Here is a 9,019-nt window from a genome sequence, read left to right as displayed (position 1 = left end):
CCTTTGTGTTCTCCATATGTCCCCCTTTATAGCATCAATATGCCCCCTCTTTGTGTTCTCCATATGTTCCACTTTATGGCATATCTATCTATATATAATATATACTGTGTGTATTCTCCATATGCCCCCTCTTTGTGTCCTCCACATGTCTCTCTTTATGTCCTCCATATTTCCCCCCTTTATCCTTTCGATTACCCCCCACCCCTTCCTGGTGTCCCCCTCTGCCTTAAGTCCTACTGCATAAATGTAATTAGCGGCAGTGGCAGCCGCTGTCACTCACCTCATCGCTGGAGCCCGGGGCTGCCGCTGATTGTAATCTTCAGAGGGGGAATCCATCACTGGACACACGGAAGACAACACCGCCGACGGGAGGAGACAAGAAGTTCATCACCGCGGGCTCCAGCGGTGAGGTGAGTGATGTCTGCATCTGCTGCTGCTTGTTTTCTTCACAGAGGGGCAATCAATCAGGACGCCGGACACTCAGAGGACAACACCGAGGACTGGAGGGGGCCAGAAGCTCATCACCGCGGGCTCCAGCGATGAGGTGAGTGACAGCGGCTGCCACTGCCGCTAATTACATTTATGCAGGGAAAGTTCAGGAAGCCCCCAGGGAGTGCAGGGAGTCCCCGACATCGCAGCAAGTCCACGGTTCATATCGGCAGGCGATCATTAAGTCGGGGACTCCCTGCCTTTGGACTATAAGACGCAGGGACTTTTTCTCCCTATTTTTGGGGGAGAAAAAGTGCGTCTTATAGTCCGAAAAATACGGTACGTTATTGGTGCGGTGCAACTAGCACACAGCACCATCCTCCCCCTCCTGTGCCCCCTGTAGACCCCATTCTGCTCAGTCGTAATCTTCGACTGAGCAGAACGTCGAATATGGACGGGGAGGAAGTGGCAGTTCCTCATCCCCTCTGCCCATCCATAATGCAGCCCCTCCACCTGGCGCTCTAGTTCCGCTCATGAACCACTGCAAACAGGGGGCCACAGAGCTGCGCTGTGTGCGGACTTGTGAATATCGAGGTCGGATATCCTTCCAACCTCAATCACCACAAGACCGCACACAGCGCAGCTCCCCTGCGTGCTGTGTGAAGCAGATCATAACGGGAACTGAAGCGGCAGGTGGAGGGGGCTGAGTTGAGGACTGGCACAGGGAGGAAGAACTGCCACTTCCTCCCTGCCCATATGTGATGTCAGAACGGGGGCCGCAGGGAGTGCTGGAGGTGGGAGGATGTTGCTGTTTGCTAGTCACACAGCACCAGGGAGGAAAACATATTAAAAATTCTGGCATCAGGGGTACATTAATGCTGCAATGTTTCACCACAAAATAATCATAATGCTGCAATGTTTCACCATAAAATAATCCTAATGCTGCAATGTTTCACCATAAAATAATCATAATGCTGCAATGTTTCACCATAAAATAATCCTAATGTAGCAATGTTTCACCATAAAATATTCCTAATGCAGCAATGTTTCACCATAAAATAATCATAATGCTGCAATGTTTCACCATAAAATAATCCTAATGCAGCAATGTTTCACCATAAAATAATCCTAATGCAGCAATGTTTCACCATAAAATAATCTTAATGCAGCAATCTTTTACCAGAAAATAATCCTAACGTGCAGTATACGTTACCTGTCTGCGTCCGCCAATGGCTCTGTCTCCGCACTGCCTCACATACACATGCTCCGCCTGGTTACCAGCGTATATGTGGGTGCCTGTGTGATGTCACATACACACCCACATATACACCGGCAACCACGTAGAGCACATGTATGTGAGGCAGAGCAGATACGGACACTGCCAGGTAACCCATACTGCACAGGGAACCTGGGGACACAATTTACATTAGGGGATAGCGTCGGGCAGTCAGATGCGGCATCACAAGACCAATTCCTGATCATTTTCAGCATGAAATTGATCAGGATTCAGCCAGTGGTGTATGGGCAGCTGACAGATCTCTCTCTGATCAAATTCGTTCAGAGAGAAATCTGTCTCTTGGTTGATCTACCTATCATGCCTAGATGTATGGGCACCCAGAGCAAAGTCCTAGATATTTGGGCAGCACGGTGGCGTAGTGGGTAGCGCTCTCGCCTTGCAACGCTGGGTCCCCGGTTTGAATCCCAACCAGGTCAACATCTGCAAGGAGTTTGTATGTTCTCCTCGTGTCTGCGTGGGTTTCCTCCGGGTACTCCGGTTTCCTCCCAAAAACATACAGATAAGTTAATTGGCTTCCCCCTAACACTGGCCCTAGACTACGATACAGGGGCGTCTCTAGCCATTTTGTCACTCCAGGCGAGAAATCCTGTGGCACCCCCCCCCCCCGTGATTGCCCCCAGTCCCATACCCCGCACCCCTCATGGTGAACACCACTCCTGTGGTGAACCCCACCCCCAAGACCCCCGAAAATCATAATGCAGCGGCGTTTCACCAGAAAATGTACTTATTGCGGCATGGGTTCACCAGAAAATAGTTGTTATGCAGCAGAGCGTTTCACCATAAAATATACTTATTGCGGCATGCACTCACACACACCACACACAGTACACACACACACACACACACACACACACACACACACACACACTATACACACACACACACACACAGTGTACACACACGCACAGTACAGACACTGCACACAACATACACACTATACACAGTACACACACACACACACTCTAGACATGCACAGCACAGTACACACACTATACACACACACACACACACACACACACACACACACTGCACACAACATACACACACACAGTACACACACTGCACACAACATACACACTATACACAGTACACACACACACACACACACACTTTAGACACGCACAGCACAGTACACACACTACACACACACACACACACACACACACACACACACACACACACAGTACACACACTGCACACAACATACACACACACACACACACACAGTACACACACTGCACACAACACACACACACACGCACACACACACACACACACACACACACACACACACACACACACACACACACACACACACACACACACACACACACACACACACACACACACACACACACACACACACACACACACACACACAGAGCACACTATACACAGCACACAGTAGACATACACTATACACATACAGAGATAGGAGGAGTGGAGTGAGACTGAGAATTGCCTGAGATGGAGCAGTTTATCTGTATTGCAGTCCCACATTACACAGAGACTAGTTGCTGGTAATAGGACTGCTGTCCCTGCCAATCTCTTACACAAGTCAGCAAGCAGCCCTCCTGGAGTCTAGGGACTGTCAAAACTTTTCAACCTGTTTAAGACCTTATCTGCACATGCAGTCATTATAACAATGGGGAGAGACCAGACATATTTTTTCCCACTGACCCTCCAGACGAGTTCTACATCATGCTGTGTATATTTACCAGCTAGCCTGCCCTCTAATTGCACTTTTATCAGCTAGCCTAGTATTTTACATTGCCTTACATCAACAAACCTGAATACAGCAGACACAGGACCAACCCTAAATCATTGAATGAAAGGCGGCCTGGGGGGAAGTCAATGCCTGGCTGCTACACAGTCTCTACATCCACGCAGTTAGCAGTAGCAGAGAGAGAGGGACTGAATTCTCAGGAGTCGGACTCAGGAGCTGATGATGCTGTACTCCTCGGATCCCTGACTAGGATGAGTGCCTTCTCTCACTGACTCATTCATTACTGTGGTTCTTTGAATCATTGAGTTGAAGTCCAGTCAGCCCCGCTGCTGCTGCTGTGTAAACTGACACCTGAGTCAGCTGAGAGGCATTTCTTCTCTCACTACTCAGTGCAGAAGCGCCCTTGCCTCTTCCTGTCGCCTTAGGCGAAAATTTATAGCTGCCTAATGGCTCGGACGCCTCTGCTACGATACATACATAGACATAGGACTATGGTAGGGATTAGATTGTGAGCTCCTCAGTGAGACAGTTAAAGAGAACCCGAGGTGGGATTTTATTATGCTAGTGGGGCACAGAGGCTGGTTGTGCACACTAACACCAGCCTCTGTTGCCCCATGCTGTGCCTCCAAGACGCCCCTGTGCGCCGCTATTCCCCCGCAGTGCTGGCAACACGCAGCGTGTCGCCAGCACAATGTTTACCTAAGCGCTGTCTGTCAGCACCGCTCCCCCGCCTCCTCCGCATCGGAGCTCCCCGCCTGTGTCCCTTCCCTCCCGCTGATTGGAGGGAAGTGACGCAGCGGGTAGCGCCAATACGGAGGAGGCGGGGGAGCGGTGCTGACAGACAGCGCTTAGGTAAACATTGTGCTGGCGACACGCTGCGTGTCGCCAGCACTGCAGGGGGTATAGCGGCGCGCAGGGGGGTCTTGGAGGCACAGCATGGGGCAACAGAGGCTGGTGTTAGTGTGCACAACCAGCCTCTGTGCCCCACTAGCATAATAAAATCCCACCTCGGGTTCTCTTTAAGTGACAAGACAATATACTCTGTACAGCACTGCGGAAGATGTTGGCGCTATATAAATACTAAATAATAATAATAATAGTGATCACTAGCAAGCTGCTCCCCATCCCCTTCTTGCACCTCTGACACTGTAGTTGCCATTGGCAGGTTTTGGTGTGCCTTATCAATTATTATGTATAGAGTGCTTGGGGGGCCCATGTAAAACTTGCATCAGGGCCCACAGCTCCATAGCTTTGTCACTGCTCTGACTTGTGTGCCCATGTTTACCTTCCCCCCACTGTTAGCATGTATGCTGCTTTTTATTCCCCTCCCCCCAGCAGGTGACGGTCAGACAGTGTTTTTATCAGGAGTGAAGATCTCCTGGCAGCAGAGCTGATAAGAGCAGGGGAGTGTCAGTCTCTGGACAGGCAGCTGTGCACTATGAGCTGCTCAGAGCTGTGTATATCAGCATCATTCAGCTCATATGTTACAATTCCAATATACACAGCTCTGGGCTCACACAGTGCACAGTCAGCTGCCTTGTCCTCCTGTCTCCTCGGCACTTATCAGCATTGCTGGGCTGATTCCGGTCTCCCCCCTGCAGCTCACCCTCACCTCTGCCTGCTCATCACACAGGGGGGCACAGGAGAAGCATAGTGGATGGGTCAGACAGCGGCAAGCCTAGGAACCCGAACTTCTGGCTGGCGGGGGGCGGAGTTAGAGGCGGCACCACACGCAGCAGTAAACAAATCGTGCGGCTGCTGCTAGGGAGAGCGGCGGGACAGGGGATTAGGAGGAGGTGGAGTGGGTGGGACTCTAGTGAGAGGTTCCTGGCTAAAAGTCTATTGGCTGGGCCTGGGCGGGGGGCGTGTATGCAGGCGCCAGAGTGTAAATAAAGTATGATCGGACACAAGCGCAGCTGCAGCTGTTTGCAATAGCGGCGATTAGCCGCAGTCTCCCCCCGCAGCAGCTCGCCCCCACCTTCATGCCGCTCCAAGCAGCTGCCTTTAGTGCCAGTGGCTTTAGGCGCCCCTGAGAGAAAGCCACACTGAAAGCAATGTCCACTTTTATGAATGTGTTCTGAAAGATGGCTTTATTTCAGATAAACAACATCACTTTCTGAACAGCTTGTTCATCCTTTTATATATAGGTCAACAGTATAGTGGAAAAAGGATGAACAAATTCCAGCATTACCAATACCTGCATTAGTGTGGACAAAATAGTGGAGGTAGGTGTTGAATTTTTTTTTTTAACATTTGTATAGCGCCTTTCCACAGTAGGACTCAAAGAGCTGCAGCCACTAAGGGCACACTTAGTAGGCCTCCCTTTAACATTAGAGAGTCCAAAAAGTGAATAAAAAGAGCCTACCCCTTTTTTTTGGGGGGGGGGGGGGGGGGGAAGAGACAATTGAAAATGGCAAACATTCACAAAAACTGCATTTTGCGTACTTTAGTGTCATTGCCACCATTGTAAATTTGGTGATCAAAATATACAAATACATATCTACATATCTGCAAGATCTCTTAATTTCCTATTCTTGTATAAATTATTTATCCAAGAACTGGAGATTTCTTGTTCCCTTTCTGCCTTCTATAAATTGTCTCCATGGTGATTCCAAACTATTAAACATATATTGGCTCAAATAAGAATAAATACAGCAGTTTAAGATCTAAGAAGTTGTCCCTATACAGCTTGATGCACAAATACAAAAGCAAAACTAATCAGGACTCAGTGCTAATCTTCCAATAATTGATGAGGCCTTGAAACTGGTAGTTGTACAGGTGGAAGTTGTGACTTTGGTAATGTCATAATTCCGTCTGGAAGCATTTGATGAAATGAAAGTACGTTAAGAAATGCAGCAAACTTACTGGGACTTGCCTTCCTGCAATTTTTTTTACTGAGGGTTTCGAAATCTGCGGAGACTTATAAGGACATTGTAGACTCTTCCATTCTTGTTGAAAGTATTGCGGTGGTGCTGGCAAGGACTGGCTGTGTCTTCACATTGGATTGTTACTACTGTATAGTACCAATACTTTTTCTTAGAATTATTTACCTATTTATGTTACCCTTATGTTGTTGTGAGGCCAAATTTTTGTACTGTGTCAAAATCCTTTTTGAAGTTGTGCACTGGCAGTTTTTGCCTATGGGACAAAGGCCCTGATTTTCCAAACGGGGTAAGATTGCCATGTAAGGCAATGCACAGTACTTTTACCAGTACTGACACTGGGGGAGCATAGCCATTTAACCTATTAGTGCCATTGTACACGTAACCATAGCCCCACACGTTATCCCAATAACGTGTGTGGTGCTAATGAGTTAATGGAATTGCCGCGGGGCACCTGCGTTAAGCAATCTGTTTGGTAAATCAGGAACTAAGAGTGAGAGTCTTTATACTTCATGCACTGTATTGACACCTACAGTACAGTATGCTTGTATTTAGTGCCGTATCTTAATTAGTACTGAATTTATAAATAAATCACATTGGTCACAATTGAGACTAGTATTAGCTAAGAACTGGCATATCTTACAATTAGACCCCACACTAAGAGAGGTGGTAGGAGAACGACCCCTATTGACGCCTCAAAGAGCCCCTAATCTCAAGGACCTCCTTGTAAAATCAGAATACAATCCGTCTACAATTAGAGCAAAAAGCATGTGGCTGGGATATCATATACAGCCAAAAGGCATGTACACGTGCAGTAAATGCAATGTCTGCAGTCTGGTGGATCGATCGGCAACATTTAGGAATGCACGCAATAGCTGGGAATACGAAATCAAGAAATTCATAAATTGCAATACGAAATTTGTAGTATATGTGCTCGAGTGCCCATGCCAATTGCTCTATGTGGGCAAAACAGCTAACGAATTGAAGAAACGCATTCAAAAGCACATGTCAGTAATTAGGAGTAAGGATAATTATGACAAATCTCCAATTAAAGTACATTTTCACCTATTCCATGATGCTAACCCTGAATTACTGAAATTCAAAGGGATCTATAAGATGAAGGCCCCTTCTAGCGGAGGAGACCTGGATAGGAGGCTCAGACAAATTAAGAAACGCTGGATTTACCAGCTAGGGACAATGACACCCAATGGTCTTAACACAGAATTTAGATTTGCCCCTTTCCTCTGATACATCCAGGGATTTGCTGTTATCCCTTGGTTAACCGTATATATTGGGAATTGTCTAATAATTGGGCCAAAGTTTTGTTGCTTTCCCTTTTCCCATCCCCCCTCTCCCCCCCTTTCTTTTCCTTTTACCATCCCTTTCCTCCTTTCTGCCCTCTTACCTTAATCAAATCCTTCCCCCCTATCCTCCCTCTCATCCTTTAATCCCCCCTTTCCCCCCACTCCCTCCCTTATCTTTCCCTTTCCCCTTACCTGTCCCGGTGGTCCCCCCCCCCCCCCTCCCCCCTTTTCCCAAGTGGAGAGGATTGGAGGTAAGTCACTATGGAAACTGGATGGTGAACTTAGCTGCAAAGACGCACAACATAGAATGTATATGTGCTCGTTAAGAACTATTTTACAATGTATCGGCCATGTCCATGATGTTGGGAGTTAGTTGAGGGGGTACCTGCCAGACAGAAAGGGTTATCACTGTCAGAAGTAAATTGTAATAAACTAATAGATGGATGAAATGTGTAATGCATGTGTGAGTTCAATCTAAAATCAGCCAGGGTCAATGATGATCAAAAAATAACTCTAAAAATGGGGACAATATATTCTGTGATTATTATGCAGTTGAGATGAAATCATTGGGAGATATTTGCTGCAATTATATCACAGTAAGGAACTATGTGCAGCCTAATAGAATAAACTGGCTGTAATGAACTAAAATATCCACAAGACAGGGCCCAAGTAATGGGACTATATATATATATATATATGGCCCCCGTTTGGAATGGCTGAAATTGAAATTAGATAATTTGTTGAGCTGAAATTAGATAAATGTCGACAACATGGCAACAGTCGCATGCGACCTTATGGTTGCACTCACACTTGAATAGAAACTGAAAACCTGCAAGCAGAAGAGTATCCACAAGATGGCGATAATGTAATGCGACGTTATCGTCACACTAACCGGAGACGCTATAAAAAGATAAGCCTGCAAACCACCGCCCACTGACCACATGATTAAGGCCGGAAGCAGCCGATACGCATGGTGAGGGTGACTGCCACTGCGGCCTTGCACACGCCAGCCACAAGCCCTGCCTGTACCAACGCTGGAGTCTGATGCCGGACCATGCAGGAGGTAGTTAAACCAGAGGGGTAGCGTGGCTGACCAGAGACGGATGGTGCGCACTATCTCGCACGACCGTACCAGTTTAATACTATCAAGGGGAGCCCACCACCATTACTGCACATGGATCTATCGGTGGGAGAGGCTAGAATCCAACTCATGCACTGAACTTTACCTGTAGCCTACAGGACGCTGGATGGCCCTTTGCAACGCTGCTGAGTGGTGAGAGCCTCTTTGAGGTGGAACCCTGTTATATGCTCATAAACTGTATGTGTTATGCTGCATGAAGGTAAAGGATCTGCTGAGTTATGCCTATACGGTCCAACTGTT

At 47.5% G+C, this 9,019-nt stretch overlaps 1 long non-coding RNA gene across 2 annotated transcripts in view; it reads left to right on the top strand.

Annotated features, from left to right (window-relative positions):
- The first annotated feature begins 5,647 nt into the window (after window positions 1–5,647).
- LOC137548098 (uncharacterized) overlaps window positions 5,648–9,019 on the top strand; it is a 141,241-nt gene continuing 137,869 nt past the window's right edge. For both annotated transcript variants that reach the window (XR_011026669.1, XR_011026667.1), the window contains exon 1: window positions 5,648–5,677. This is a non-coding gene — a long non-coding RNA (uncharacterized lncRNA). The remainder of the gene's footprint in view (window positions 5,678–9,019) is intronic.

Source organism: Hyperolius riggenbachi, chromosome 1, assembly GCF_040937935.1.
Source record: "Hyperolius riggenbachi isolate aHypRig1 chromosome 1, aHypRig1.pri, whole genome shotgun sequence".
NCBI classification, from domain to species: domain Eukaryota; kingdom Metazoa; phylum Chordata; class Amphibia; order Anura; family Hyperoliidae; genus Hyperolius; species Hyperolius riggenbachi.
The sequence above is the reverse complement of the archived record's forward strand: the minus strand, read 5'-3'. Positions and strand labels throughout refer to the sequence as shown.